General features: G+C 46.8%; 1 protein-coding gene across 13 annotated transcripts in view; it reads right to left on the reverse strand.

Moving 5' to 3' along the window:
• Positions 1-16,386, reverse strand: part of mef2cb (myocyte enhancer factor 2cb) — a 105,713-nt gene that overhangs the window by 7,475 nt on the left and 81,852 nt on the right. For 10 of the 13 annotated variants that reach the window (XM_029830356.1, XM_011615833.2, XM_029830361.1 and 7 more), the window contains one exon: positions 9,556-9,645. The gene's annotated coding sequence lies outside the window, so the exon portion shown is untranslated. Of the gene's footprint in view, positions 1-5,170; positions 5,284-9,555; positions 9,646-16,386 lie in introns of all 13 variants that reach the window. The other 3 variants (XM_029830359.1, XM_029830357.1, XM_029830358.1) reach the window with 1 other exon arrangement.

The following is a 16,386-nucleotide window of genomic DNA, read 5'->3' on the forward strand; positions in this document are numbered from 1 at the left end:
CTCCTCGCTAAAATGAACTCACACCGTCTGACCCTATTCATCCCCAAGACTGCACCGACTCCCCCTTTTCCAGCTTCCCCCAGTTTCCCACAGACCTGCTTTTCTCTTTTTCTGTCATGCCCTCCTTTCTCCCTACCTTCCCCACAGCACCACCCCAAACCCCTCCCAAAGTCTCTGCCTTGCTTTCAACTCCAATTTTGGGCACAATGAAGCTGTACTGGCTGACAGTTTGGCCAGTAGAATAAGTGTTGTTTGAGCCTGCTGTGTGGGCCCGTAGCGGGCTCATTCTCTCCCTCGCCGGCTCAGTTACCGAGAGTCTCACTGCTGGGACACGGCACACATCCGTCCTCACGCTCCCACCCTGACCCAAACAATTAGCCTCAAATCAGACTCCGGCTTACCCACGCCTCCCTTCGCGTACGCATACGCATGCAAACACACAAAGAGAGCAGTTAACCAGTTAAAGCGTTCAGTTCCTCATTATGGAATGCTGTTGCGTCAGAAAATGTGGAGCATCGCGAGGCACCATGTGGCGCTCTCCCATATCGCATCTGCTGGTGCGGTGCTGCCGAACCGCCAGCAGACTGGCCTGATTTACTCAGTTACTCCGTGTCTTGTAGGACGTGTCAGAAAGGATTCTGTATTGGGGTCAGCAGGAAAGACAAAGCCTGCAGCCTTCTCTTCTCTGTCGCTTTCAGTAAGCATCAACCAGCCTCTTTTCCCTCCCACCCCCTCCCCATTTCTTTTTTCCCCCCAAGTTATCAAACAAATATAGAAAAACACATAAATATTATTTTTGTCCACTTCCTCTTTCTCTATCTTATGCACACACTCACGCACACACACACACACAAAACACAGGACATGAGAAAGTGGCTTGGAGAGGCCATGATGGGGGGGGGGGGACCATATGTCCAGGCGTTGTATATCAGTCAGCTCGCCCTCAGCGCTCCACCAGACCACCATAACTTAGTTTGTCCTCAGCACAAAGTTTGGCCCAAGCTTGGCTGGGTTCATTAGGAACCTATTCTCTGCAGCCAATGAAGCTCAACAGACCTCCAACAAAGGAGCTAATCACACCCACTGCTGCTCTCTCACTCTCGCTCGCTGCTGCTCCACCTCCAGGAACTCTGTTTCTGCTCTTCTCCCACAGATGTCAGTTGCTTATGGAGCGCACACTAAACAGCGTGTGAGCGATAGATCGTTGCCTAACCACTGGTGTCAGACTTTATCCTTACTTTTTTTAACCAGACCTGATCTATAACAGTGTGTGTGTGTGTGTGTGTGTGTGTGTTTGTGTGTGTGTGTTTGTGTAGGCAAAAGGATGTGGTACACTGACAATGGAGAGCCCCAGGCTGCTGAATACTTGAAATGACCTTGAACCTCGGTATTCTCCATTCCCATGGCTGCAGGGACGGTGAGCACATCTGTATGTGTGTGTGTGTGTGTGTGTGCGTGTGTGTGTGTGTGTGTGTGTTTGTGCATCTATTGTGTATATGCTTTGCACCTTTTATGCACCTTTTTTATTTTCCAAAACTGTAGCACAGAAGATGTTCCTACAGATGGAGCTGGATGATATCAACATATTGTAGCACAGTGAGAAGTTTGTTTCAACATTGTGACTGTGATACACTTTTATTGGTGCACGCTGCTGGTTCCTGGTCCACAGTGTTCTCTCTCTTCAGATGATAGCCCCCCTCCCGCTGTGCACACAAGCAACAGGCAGATAGGAACTTGGCTGATGTGAACATGGCGTAAACACGCAGACGTGCACCATACACACAGAGGTACATGCCGGTGCACGCTGATGAAGAGGACTCGCGGGTTAAGGACAGCGGCAGGGGGTGGGGATGGTGATGGGAGACCCAGCAAGGGGCGGTAAAGGCCACGTCGTCGGGCCCAGCTTGGACACAAATGTCAACAGCATGACAACCTGAACAGGGAGACCCAGCAGTGAGGGGTGACCAAGAGGATGCAGATAACACAGGTCCAAGAAAGGTTTTTCAGATTTAATTTATTCAAGATTCAACGGCCAAAAATAAAATAAGCTGCGTCTCCCTAATGTTCAAACCTTAACTGCAATGTCCTGGAAGGGAGGCGCACGTGTGCCATTTTCATCTTCATCTGCTCATTGGTTTAATTTCCACCGTGTCCAAAAACGTTGAATCCATTTTCAGGTTACATTCCAACTGAAACATGGATGCCAACGAGATCCAAGAGCACTGCGTCTTATTTCCTCCGCTAAAGGTCAAAACCAGGCCATTCTGGGGTACGTCAGGTACTTTTCAGAGACAAAGTCTGCAGCTAATAGTGCTACTCCACGTCTTTCAGCACACTCCGTGACACAGAGCGCTGAAGACGGACAGCTTTAACTGTTCAGCCAAACTATTTAATCATCAGCTACACACCAGCGACAAGAGATGAATCCAGGGACCTCTTCCTCCTCTTTAACGTGCACAGCCGTCACAAAAGAGGCAAGTATTTTTCTCCTTCACCTGCAGGTGTGACCTTTGCCTTGGAAACGTAGTCAGTGAGAGCACGGTGAGTTCTGCAGATCACTGCCGCTTTTGTGGCTCCACCCGGCGAGATGGGGGGGATTTGTGCATGTGTTAAGGCAGAACTACTATTTTCCTACTTTGTCTTATAGATTGCTGCCATTATCTGGAGGTTTTTTTCTCTGGCTGAGACCAGAAAGAGAGAGGAAAACAAAAGGGAGCCAAAGGATGGAGGAATTTCACCGCTGTGAGTGACAACCTGGGATGTAGCTGTTGTTGCCAGTCACCTGCAGCTTAATCAGGCTATGCTTGAAATTAGACTTTGGCGTCATCGTTCAGCTTTGTTCATCTCGTATGTAATGCACGTGTTACTTGTTGTGCGGCCTTCTTGTGCGACCAGCTTCCTCGGATGGTTTTTTTCCAGGGTGGGCACAGGGGTTGTGGAGCACGTGCATATGGGTCCAGTTTAACTCCGATCAAGGCGTATACATGCTGGAGCAAACCGATTCCCACCATTATCATGGTGTCAGATACAGAAACTGACACATTTACATGCACTTCAGTTGTCCAGGCATAGTGGGATGGAGTCAGATATTTGTTCTTTTAAAGATACTGGCACTTTCATCAACGTCTCCTTCCTGGACCTCTAGTCAGTTCTGTGTGCTGTTGAGGACTTCCGTGGCTTTCCAGGATGTTCGATTAGCATCACTTTTGGCACATTGTTTCATTTTGTATTACATTGATGCTGTTAGGTCAGTAAATGGACTGCATCAGTCTTTTGTAAAAATTGAAAGTGAGTGAGGCCACCTGCCGATTAAGGAATAACCTCAACGCTTTTTTGTGGTTGCTGGGCTTTGACGGTGGGAAAAACTGGGAAGAGTTGAGCTTTCCTGGACCACTTGTTTGGACTGTGAATGAGCTGGTGCCCACGCGGGAAGGATTCCTGCTAATTGATTGCCTCAACTAACAACAACATTTAGCCAGGAACTGGCACGGCCCTTCCCCTTCTTTCTTTTTTTTTTTTGTCTCGCTCTGGCACTAACGTGCCCCTCATCTCATCCTCACAATCCTTCTGTAACCCCCCTTCCTCCGCCCTCTCTGCATCTTGCTCATGCAGAGGATGGGAAAAGTGATGCAAAGGTGCTGTGACAGGCAAAGCATCATCCAGCACCGTGAAAACAAAGAGGAACAAAGAACATCTGGGAGGAATGGGACGACACAGGAGAGGCAAAGATATGAACCGAGGGGCAAGAGGAGGAGACATGAAGGAGACAGAGGAACATAGCAGCAATATATATATATTTTTTTTATTTTATTTATTTATTTATTTTAAAAAGGCACAGAATGCACGTGTGAGGAATAGAGGGAGATCAGAAGCACCTCTCTCCATCCCCCTTCAACTCTAGTCTCTGTTAGGTTCTCACTCACTCCTGCTCTATCCCACATCTCTCATTTTTACCCCCACCCCCCGACCCCCACCACCTCTCTCCTCATGCCCCTTTTTCACCTATCTCCCGTCCCCGCCTCTGCTCCTCACCCCATCTCTGATTCAGTTCTTAATAAGAGCAGGCGGGACAATGGTGCCATTGTTGCCCTTGTTTGGGAACCTGGGGCTGAAACAAATGCTGTTTACCAAAGCAGTGGCACACCCCCGACCCGCTCCTTCATTACAGCCCAGTCCAAGTCTGATTTAGTCAGCAAGCGCTAGAATAAACCACTGAGCTAGCTTCATCCACTCTTCATCTCCTCCTCCATCACTTCCTCTTGTGTCACACACTTGGGCAGGAAAATGAGAGGGGATAGACAAAATGAAGAGGAGGAGAAGAAGACAGCAGAGAAGAGGTATATATGACATGGGTGGGGGGGCAATCTAATCTTTTCAAAGTGACCTTCATAATCTAGGACATAGATAATTTCTTTATTAAAAATTCCCACCCGGTTTGGCCATGCTGGAGGCGCTGCCAATGCGATAAATGCTTGAAATAACAGAAAACTCCATGATGGTGTCACATTATCAAGCTGATGCTTGTGTTGAGTCGATAGATTGAAACCCTTCACAGGAGCATGTGATGCAGAAAAATAATAATCATGAAAACAGTAAAAAAATAAAAAAATAAAAGCGGCGTCACAAATATGCGTAATTAGGCGGGACTGGTGTAATTTTTCTGGGTTATGGGATGTGGCATTTGTGGCGCAGGAGCATACATCAGCGTAAGCGCGACTGACAAATGCATGATCCCTCCCTCTCTGCAATAAGGCGTTTCACACTTTGCAGTAGAAAATATACAGTTTGACTTCACACACTTAGCGACTACACACACACACACACACACACACACACACACACACCTGTACATGCGGGGGCGGCACTGATTTATGGATTTACGCACACAGAGTCTGCTGATTGCATTCAAAAACTACAGAGACATATTAGCTGCATTTATGTCAGTGAAGAGAATTCAATCATTAATCACAGCGACCCAACTATGCCTAATAACAAAAGACTTCACCATCAAAAAGTAACATCATGCCAAGATAAAAAAAAGAAAGAAAAGCGACGCTTTTTAGCCTAAAATGCTAGCTGTCATTTGACACTGTCTTATATGCTGTTCTGAGGAGCTAAAAAATTCTACGTTGAATTCTTCGCCTGAGTGGGATGTTAAGTCAATAATTACCTTTAGACATTTTCTCTTGCTTTTGAATTCATTTCCTCGTGCACCTCAATTGATCAAGCACATAGACTGATGCTGCTGCCTCCTCCTGCCCTTCACATCTACCTTCAAAAGAGCTGCGAGTGTGAAAGCACAAATAAAGACAGGCACATGGGAATAGGTACAGTGACATGAGCATTGATTCATAATTGGATCATATTCCATACACGGAACACACGTGCACAATATTCCACACGCTTGCATGTGCGTGCGCACCACACATCGGCCCTTCATTGAGAGCCAGTTTAGAGAAACTGCACTGAAGTCCCCTCCACATCTCTCATCTCTTGTTGCCTTACAATGCACGTTTCCCTTTTCACATTTGCCTGTTTGCGTGCGGCACGTGCACACACACACACACACACCGATACACACACACACACACACACACACACACACATACTGCCGTTCAACAATTCCTGCCCCTCTGAAGACAGATCCCTCACAGCACCCAGGAAATTAACTTGACATTTGATGCAGACAGGAAAAAATATATATATATTTTTTTTCTTCTTTTTTTCAGATTTATTTTTGCTGGGGGGTGGGGAGGGGGCAAAGTGTGCCAAAGCCCAGATAGCATAAACCCATCCCTTGTTCACCCACCCCCCCTTAAGCCCAGGGACGCGTTCGAGGGGGATTTTAGCGATCTGCATTGCAGACACCACTGGGTGGCCACAAAAGAAATGAGCTTCATCTTTCCTCTGTCCTCCTCGGTGTTTGCTGTCAGTCCCTCTTTGTTCCCATCTTTTATAACGCCGGTGTTTCATTTCAATATTCACTTCCCCTCTGAGTGATTTGGTGAATCTCCTTTCATCGGGAAGTTGGAAGAAACCGGGCCTGAATCATCACTTGCTGTATTTGGTTAAGGTGCACACTGCAAGTCACTTCCTGTAATTTTAAATTACGGCTATGTTACATTATTAATGTCATGTTCTCATCAAGTATATTCTCTAAAAACAGGGCTGAAAGCGGTTTTTTTGTGGTGTGAATGCAGTACAAATGCTCCAAAACTGATAACTAGAACAAATAACTAGAACAAATAACGGCCTGCAATTTGACCCTGACTCTAAGCACAATGTCACGCCAGCCACCGGAAAAAACCGCCTCATGTATGTCATGCATATGTTTAATAAGATTAATAACTGCATCACAAGCCGAGCAGTAACCCCGGCAACCAGCCCAAACATCATGAGCTCGAGCAGACCACAATTAATACATCATAATGCACGGAAACACTTTTCAGCTACACACACACACACACACACACACACACACACACACAGTCAGACCGCCGACCAGCTAGTGTCTGTCTCAGTGTCCTCTGCATTAGACATGCAGGAATGTTAACATCATTATGCACAATTGTGAAGGTCTGCCAGTGCCCTCCCCCTCCACTAACATATTGTGTCTGCAAGTGTGTGTGTGTGTGTGTGAGAGAGAGAGAGATATAAGCCATCTTTACATTCAAAATAGCCTTTAACATTAGGAAAGAAACCTTGCATAAAATATTTTAAAACCAAAAATGGCATCTATCTGTGTCCTCACTTTTTAGTCCATAATTACGTGATTTTTTACGTGTTTAAAAAGTTCAACATTTATTTTTGATCAACTGCTCTCTCTCTCTCATTCTCTCTCTCTCTCACACACACACACATGAGATACTTTTGTTTTGTGAATTCTAAAAATGTCATTTAAAAAAATAGAAGATAAACGACTGATTGTGAGAATCTGCATCGATGCAGCCACACAGCACAATTTGAGGATGGAAATATCGACATGAAAAATATTCATTTGTTCAGAAATAAAACTCCACCGACACTCTTAAGGACCTTCCTAAAAAAAAAATCCGGCTTTGACAGGTGGATTTTTTATAGAGTAAAATAGAAAAGAGGAGACTTTCATTCGAGTGTTGCTAATATGCAGCGATCTTGACATTGCAACATCCCACAATGCAACGCTGGTAGCACTCATTGGCCGGCTGGTTTTATTGTCCTCATAAGTGCGTCTTAAACTCTGGCTGTTGTTGCGCCCTAAAAGGAAACGGAGAACAATGCCCAGGTAACTCCACCTAGAATTAGCAGTGAGAATAACCAGCTCTATCCGGCTATACGTGGAGGGAAAATTCTAGAAAACCTGGCTGCCAAATATGCACAAGAGATTCCGAATCAGATTTCAAACCAATATATTTCCATCTTGCTGCTTTTAACTTAAAGGCGGATTGTCCGGCAAGCCTTGTATACAAAGCCCTTGGCATCCGTCTGCTTATACAAACTCCTGCCTCCCGCCACCTCCCTATTCCTTGCTGCCAGCGATTTGCATTCATTTGCATGATTTTACGATGTGCATATCCTTTGTTCCGACTGTATGATGATGCCAAAGAAACCTCACCGCAAGCAGCGCCATTACGTCGGCAGCTAAAAGCGACTCGCACATCAAACAAGAAAGAAAAAGCTGCACTTTTTCTTTGAAAGAAAAAAAATCCGTTTTAATTATAAATCAATAGGCAGAGGTTTGCAGAAATGCCAGACTCATGGCTGATGATGTAGTTCATGTGAGGGGGGGCGGGGGGGGGATGTTCCAGTTTTGTGATTTTTATTTTTTTTAAACAGGACATATTGTGCTATCGCTGAGAGGCACGAACAGCTGCAGTGTATAGCATTGGGGGGGGGGGGGAGGATTTCATCCGAGCATGAAATATGGAATTACTCGACAAATACGGAAAGGGGGGGGGGGAATTACAGATGGAGACCAAATCACTGAATAGGAAATAAATCTTTCACATATTTGACATTATTATTGTGAGCACTGCCTTTTCTTCCTCCCCCCATCACTTTGGTCATTTATTAACTAAAGCGGCTGCGTTTCCACCACCATCACCTGCACAATTCTTCTCTCGCACGTCTGCGAAAGAGCCTCCTGATGTCTCCTCGTGTGGCTTTTGTCCACTGATTTACGCACACTCACACTGTAACACTGCTTAATCATGCAGGCCCATGCAGACGTCTTCATTAATGGCTGCGGGCTTGCACCGACGCTCCAGCAGACCTACAGCACTAGGGCGCTCGCACGCACAAGCACGGGCGCTGCATTAGAAATGCTCGACCCCGCAGGCGCACCAAGCAGCTGAGCTCCAATATGCACGCCTGATAGATGATTATAGTGCAGCATCGAGGCGCCGCAGCACGAGCAAACTGCACTGTATATAGTCAACAATCAGCATTCATGGCTGCTGATTTGAGTGTGTTGTGGATGGCCTCTAGGCGGAGGGACACAGTCTGTCAATCAAAGCTTCGCTCTGGTTCTACGTTTCTGAAAGCTGTTTATGTTTTTTTTCTTTCGTAGAATATAAAGAAGTAACTGAGGCATCTGTTTGTGAGTTTTGTAAATGAAGATCTAATTCTTCCGCGCGGTCCGACAAATGTGTGCGTCGGTGGTGATTAGGCCCCGAATACAAACTCATATCTGTGTTTCTCAGTCTTCGGTGGGATTGTCATTGTCTCTCGCCATCTGCACCACGGGCTTGGCGCGGCTGCCAAAGGCGACCGTCTATTTCCTGTTCGCCGTCAGAGCGGGAATAATGGGGTCAAAGTTGAGAGACGTGACAGACTGTAATCAGCTGCTGCCGGTTCATTTGCGTCCGTGTCGTGAGAGCAAATTCGGCTCATTAAAATGTTGGTCTGTTTCTTTAATACAATAAATGTCACATGTAATAACGGCTGCGCGTCTAATAGATGGAGTGAGTCATCTCGCCGTGAGCGCAAATACTGTATGGCGAGGTTGGAGGATAATGATGATTGCAGCGTCGATTTGAATGGGGGACATTGTTTGAACCACTTCCTGTCTTACTGCGTGTTTGGGCGAGTGCACATGTGTTGCTGTGATGAGTAACCTCTGTTTCCCCCCTGTTTCTCGACTTTGGTACGGACCACGGGGCCAAGACTGGGTCATGGGACTTGATACTGGCCACCATGAAATGGCCCGAGCGCCTCTCAAACCGCTGTTCTCCTGTTTGCTCAGTCCTCTGGACCACTGCAGCATCTGCACCTCCATCCAACACACACACACACACACACACACTGGCTAACTTTGCTGCAGGCGAGCAGACCCACACACCAGCGGAGAGACGCGGAGGGTAAAGCGCTCAGTTTGCTAACAAAGACTTATTTTACCAATATTGGGGTTTATTTTTGAATTTAAGATGAACAAAATCAGAGGTTGTTTTCAATTAGGTCAGTGTGATGAACCTGGGAAAAAAGGGATAAAATTTGTTTTGTTGCAAAAACAGGATCAAGAAGAAAACAACATTCACACACATGCACGCTCACACACATTTAACGGATCCAACTCACCTCATTGGGGTCCAACAGGAAGCAAAATTCCCGAGATGTCGTTTGGCCTCCTGTGTGTCAGCAGCTCTCCACAGCTTACTTCCTCCATCACTGCAACCACACACACACACACACACACACACACACACACATGGTGAGTACATTTACCAAGAGGTAACCTTTATGCATTGAATAACTCGTCTTGAACAAATTGACGTGTTTCCACTAAAAAGACAGCAGGGGAAAACAAATTCCCATTTCCATGGCAGGAGGAGGAAGCAGAGGTAGCATTTACCTTTGCTAAGTTTACTTGCAGGAATTCAAATTGGCAATAACTTTGTGCAAATGTCGCCTCAACCTTTACTCTTTGCCAAAAATAGCAAGTGAAACTTGGGCCTAAATGGCACACAAATCTCTCTCTTTAGTTTGGGGATCGTTTGAAGGTTAGACAAAGACTTTTTCTCCCCGTTTCAGGAATGGGCGAAAGTGGGGAAATCCAGGAACGTCTCCAGCTGAACTGTTGACCCCCGGACGAAAGGTCAAATGTCAAGGTTAAGAGAGGAGCCTGTTTGAGGTCCAATGAGCACACGTCAAAAATGAAGATGTTTTCATTTCTTTTGCTGCGGTTCATTGTTTCCCTCTAGATAATCGTGAATGCCGACATTCCCCTAATGTGAAGCCAAGTGCAAGCATCAGACGAGTGGCGCTGTTGTGCTGTTGTTTTCATTTTCTTCTGGCAGTGTGAACAGTTTGTGAATATATACACTATCCTCCATTTTTTTCCTGGATTATTGTCCTGTTTTTTTCCCTCCCCGTGATGGTTAAGCTCCTCTTGGCATGTCAGCATCAAACCGACTGCCACATTTTATTAGACACACACACACACACACACACACACACACGCACACACACGCACACACACACACACACACACACACACACACACACACACACACTCTACTGTACAGGCGAAATGCAATAATGCAGCCGAACGCCATCGTCTTTAATCAGTTCATTTATTTCAGACTTATTTATTTCATCAAACACACCGGGAAGGAAACAACGCGGCAAATTCCAAAAACTGCCCAGGAAGCAAATTCACAAGTGCCGAATGACTGGAGCACACGCGGAGGGCTTCTCCGGGAGCTGCTCTTCACCTCCCTGTTGCAATGTTTTGCGGTTGTGTGACCAAACAGTTTGTGTGTGTTTCCAGCCCTACGGCGGGGTTTAGGGTAACTGTAGCGCACATCCCCCTCCGCCTTCACCCCCGTTCCCTTTGCGGCTTGTGTGGCTTGTCTCATCCCATTTCTCCTTCTGCTCCTCTATCTCCCTCCTCCACACCGATCTCCCCATCGCCCCTCTGCTCGTGAGTGGGGTGGGTTTGGTTGTTGGCGGGCGGGGGAGGGGGGGGTTTGTGAAGATGGTGCCAAGAACCAACCTCTGTTTTCTCTGGTGCAGTGGTGTGGTGATGCAGTTGATGGTAAATGTGATGCAGATTGCATATCACACACACACACACGCACACACACACACACACACACACACACACACACACACACACACACACACACACACACACACACGCACACACACGTGCTCTATAATGTACAAAGCTCACGAATTTTCCTATTGGAATCACTACATTCATCATAATTTAAGCGAGTGGCGCATCACTGTCCCACTGTGCGTGTCTTCATTATCAACACCTCTCCACTGCACATTTCCTCTACAAGACGCACGTCTTTGCTCCACCCTGGTGAATTTTAATGTTTCATTATCCAAAGTCGAGGTGTGATTTGCCACCCAGCCCCCCCCCCTCACCATGCTGCCTCATTCCCTCCCAGTAACAACCTATTAGCCAACGCCGGGCTCAAACATGCAGCTTTTTAATTACTTCCATTTCTTTGGCAGCGTCGCAGGAAACAGGGGAGGTGACGAAGAAGGCAAACAGCTGATATTGCATGTATATTTTAAGCGGGAGACAACAGGCTGGTTATGCACGTGGAACCGACACGTGACTTTGAGATGCGCACGGAAGTAACACAAATGCCTTCACAAAAGCACGTCGGCGCTCACACTCATGTTAAAGCTAAACTCTAGCTGTGCCATTACTTTGCAGTATTTGTGCGCCCTAAAACGGCGATGATGTCAGTTATAATTCATCTTCCTTCCATTTCCTGCACACCTTTCTCCACGCGTTGCCTCTGGAGCACTTCAGGAAGAAAGGGAATGCTAATGCTGTCTCTACCACGCCGAACAATGCACGCGCTTGCCTGTGTGCGCCACTGTGTATATGCCACCTCAATAAGCACATTTATGCTAATTAACTCGAATTAGAGGTCACCTACAATGTGTGTGTGTGTGTGTGTGAGAGAGAGAGTGGCAGAAAGTGAACCCTCAACATGGACGACAACAAGGTGTTAACATAACTGTCCTATACCACTAACTTCCCCCTGTTTTAAAATAAATCTCTGTATTATTGAAAAGCCCTGTTTTCCCAATGTCCCTTTATCCAAAACTGACTCTAATAATGTCATAATTCCTATTATTTTACTTTTATGACTGTAACTTACTGAATGGATAATATTACAACAATGATTTTTTTTTTCATGGAGCTGCACATCTATTTTAAATTATATCTATCAGGATATTTAAATTCTAATTTCCTATAAATCCTAAAATGAAACCGACCCAATTCTAATGTAACTGTAATGGCCGTCGAGTATTAGCACTCGTGCAACAGAAGAATACGCACGAGCCGGTCTTGCACCACAATCGGGGGAATTAATACATGCAAAGGAAATTGTCGGCATGCATATTGTCCGGTGGTAATTGAATAACTGACGCAGGGAGCCCTGTGCTGTTGGTGCGTTTGTACGCGCTAATGTGTGAGCGCGTGCATACACGTGCATATGCCAGCAGACATTTTAGGTCTACCCTCCTCACACTCTCACGACTGCCAAATGCCTTAAGATGGTGGCACCTTGAGGCAGAGACACACACTCGTAGAAAAAGCCAACCTCCTCCTCCCTTTCCTTCCACCTCAGGTCCTCACGACAACACAGGATGCCCCCCCCCTCCTTTCTAACCCTAAGCCCCCCTAATAAATATTTAATTCGTCCCTCTCTAATAAGGATATTAGGCAAGTACAGCCCAGCCCGGCCGTATATGCATGAGTCCTTTCTCATCAAATTTACATAAAAGGGCCAGATGCTAATGCGAGCGCTGCTACCACTGCTCGCTATTCTATATGAACTGGAACTGGCTGTCTACTCTGGGAACACAGAGTATCATTTAATTGCCAAACCGCGCATGCATATTTTTCAAATGGTCTTTGCTTTCAAACTGCATCTCAGCCGCGCTATCACGTGCGTTGCAAAGGGCGGAATGGCGGACATATTTTAATTATAGTGGGAGTATTTATGCCTATTTAATGGTTTCAAAAAGGCCTTAATGCAGCCGTGTTTGTGCATAATTTTCAGAAAGGACAAATGTGGATATCCAGATCATGACCTCAGAGTGGGAGATTGTTCAAGATTTAATCATCAGTTCTACAATTGAAGTCAATCTCTGTGTGAAAGGTACATAACGCTGGTGTTTAGGCTCGGGGAAATGAAAGAAAATACTAAAATAAAGGGCTGGTTTTGACACAACAGGGTGCCCTGGTGGACAGTAAGCTACATATAATGCGGCAATAACATCATAGCTGACGCTTAAATGCAGAGTGGAGCATATGGCTTGTTCAGACCGAGCGCCTTCATGTTTGTAATTAATAGAGGATGAATAATGCAGTGACACGAAATACATTATTTACACCCTTTCATCTTCAAGGAGGATTCAAAGCATATTTCAGATGCAATTATAGTAATTTATTTATAGAGTATTATTTGCATAATGAAAAGCCAGCAGAGCACAGATATGTTGGAGAAAAAGGCTACAGTCAGCTTTAGACAGGTGGGGCAAAAATAGTCCTATTGTGCACGTTGCTGCCTCAGGACGGGTATTTTAGCATGGAGCTACACAGATGAAAGGATCTCACAGTCGTTGCATTATTCTATGAAATATGTATACAAAATGTGGAAAGTCTCCATTCTGTCCGGACTGGGGTCCTCTAGTTTTGTTTTTTCTATTTTCTAATCAACGACCTGTCGTCAAGCGATGTCATTTCCTGCTTAGGCGTACGAGTGCTTTTGTGAGCAATAAAAGATGCTACAATAATAAATCAAGGCACGTCCGTCAGAATTAGCTCCCAACTGCCTTTACACTCGGACAAATGCATCTTTTGCACGGACCAACTTTGCTCTGTGCTACCAGAGGTATAAAAGCAGACAGGAATCCTCGCGAAGGACTCGGCAGACAGGCAGACGGCTCGGTGAATACAACTCTGACAGGGTGTCACAGTCCAAGGTGCCGGAGAAACATGTCCGCCGTGCGTATCCACACGGCCAAGAGGAGGGGAGGAAGGTACGGAGGGCCAGAGCACAGCATGCCCGCTGGTCCCCATAAGACGCTCAAGTGGCCATGCATGATGTCATTAAAGAGGGCCAAACCGTGACATTCCTCAGTGGATTAATGGCAAAGTTTTGGCTGGCTGGTCCATTATAGGGGGTCGATCAGATCTCTGGTGATCGTCAATGACACCGTTAATGAAGAAAGAGGTTGAGCGTTTCTCTTGGACAGACCTGATGTGGGATTATATATATTATATCCAGACTGCGGCTTTGAGTGTCTCGCTGTTCTCTCAGCCGCTAGATTAACGTCACAGCCTCACGTTGGAGACGCGACTCCAGAAACTTCCATTTAGACGGATCACCTGGGAGGAGAGGCATCGGGAAGCCTGCGCGGGGCTGTGGTGACAGGGGGTTGGTGGCATTCTCGTTCCTCACACTGAGCGCGCGACGCGCACGGCCACGAGCGCGCACGTCCGCACACACGTGCGGGGCGGCAGTCTGTCTTGCGCTGGCAGGGGCTGACGCTGCCATGCGCACGGTGATCTCACCTACTGTTGCCGTGGCGACACCAACCAGAGGGAAAAGCCGCCTTGTTTGTGCACATGCGCACGAGCGCACGCACGCTTGGATTGTGACAGAAGCCTTAGCTGGAGGAAGGAGAAGAGGAGGAGGAGGAGGAGGAGCTGGAGGAGGAGGGCCTGCAGGAGTTCACATTGTGCCTTGCTTGTTTAAGGTTTATGCCTCATTCACTTGCTCCCTTTTACAAGGGGGGAGACTCAACCGGCCCTTTCGATTATCAAGCCAATAAATTGGGGCACGACTCTCTCGTGAAAATGGCAGGTCAGTGCTTTAACAGGCTCCCTCTTCCTACACGAGAAGGCAGAGGATGTTTACGGAAGTTAATTAGCACCAGCTCTGTGCTGAGACAGAGCAACTTAATGAGAATGCGAAACGTCACATATCACACCAGGACGAGCTGGAGAACACATGCGCGCGCGCACGCACGCCAGCTCCAATATTACAAAGTACCCTCCAGCTGGTATTGTTGAGTTCTATTAGCGATGAAGAGCTAACTCAGACTATAGGGGTCATCTGCTCATCAATGGGTGGTGGTGGCCTGGCCTGCTCTACAGCCATGAATGCACCGAATTCATTACCCGTGCTGCACAGATGGTGTCTGGCTGCCTGTCTCAAGTTCAAGTTCATGTCCAGGAGACAGCCACCGAAAGAGAGGGCCAGACAGACAGACAGACAGACGTTGTTGACGGGGACGCTGCTATTGTTCCCGGCCATCGACATGATGCAGGGGAAGGTCTGTTTTTCGGAGACGTCCGGGTCAGTTAATCGCAGGCTTGCCTACATGCAGATATATACGTTGGGCCTGGAGCACAAAAATAGCCCCGAGTGTCGGCTCATCTAAGCTCGATAATAGCGCAGATGATACCACATGATAGCTCTGAACGGGGCAACATCTCCTAATGAAAAAGCAGCAACACATATAACCGATTTACTAATGCAAAACAGTCTGAGGGCAGGAAGCGATCCAACCTGTGCAGCACATATGATAATAAACGGCACCCGTGTGATGCCTATGTTCGCATCCTTTGTCTGCCACTGGAATTACCCTGAACTGACATATTATAAACCTACTGCTGCACCTGCCATGCACAGCACAGAGGCAAGGGGGAAACACATAAAAAATCCCAGGCACGCTCACATAAAATATGCCAATTGCTCATTCAATGAATATAAAAACGCCTTCTGTGGTCGCCATGGTTTTGTTACTCAACATGTCACGTGACAACAATGGCGAGGGCGCGCTGGAAGGAGGGCGACGCACGTATCCGCCGCTCACGACGGAGAAGGAACGGGGACAGTCGCCCCCCTATTCCGCATGCACAGCTAAATCACACGCTTATATTGCTAAGTGTATGGAAATGGAGCGCTGTGAAATGAGGCCCACGCCTGTGTGGTGGGAGCACTTTTGAGAAATAGCAGAAATAAGAGCTTTTGGCCACCTAACACTGTGGAGGACACAGCGATTCAGTCTCACTTCCACGGATGCTGGGAAGAATCGTAATGCACCTTCACACAAAGCGGGAAAGAGTAAAATTTACATATGAAGGACACGTCATCATCACAGGTACGGTTCATTATTTTTAAGGGCTCGGGGAGGCCGTGGCCGCCAGCATTCATAAAGGGCACTAATGTGAAACAAATTGGTAGGATTTACAGGATCTCCAGAGGCAGGCAGTAAAGAGCATCCAAACCACCGCGAACCAACACCGCAGCTCTCTCTGCAAGTGTGATTTGAAGCTCTCTCCTGGTAACTGGATCACAGACACTCGTGCTGGTGGCTGCTTCTGTTCCTTTTCTGTCCTCTGCTGAGATGGACGTCATT

This window comes from Takifugu rubripes, chromosome 21 (assembly GCF_901000725.2).
Source record: "Takifugu rubripes chromosome 21, fTakRub1.2, whole genome shotgun sequence".
NCBI classification, from domain to species: Eukaryota; Metazoa; Chordata; class Actinopteri; order Tetraodontiformes; family Tetraodontidae; genus Takifugu; species Takifugu rubripes.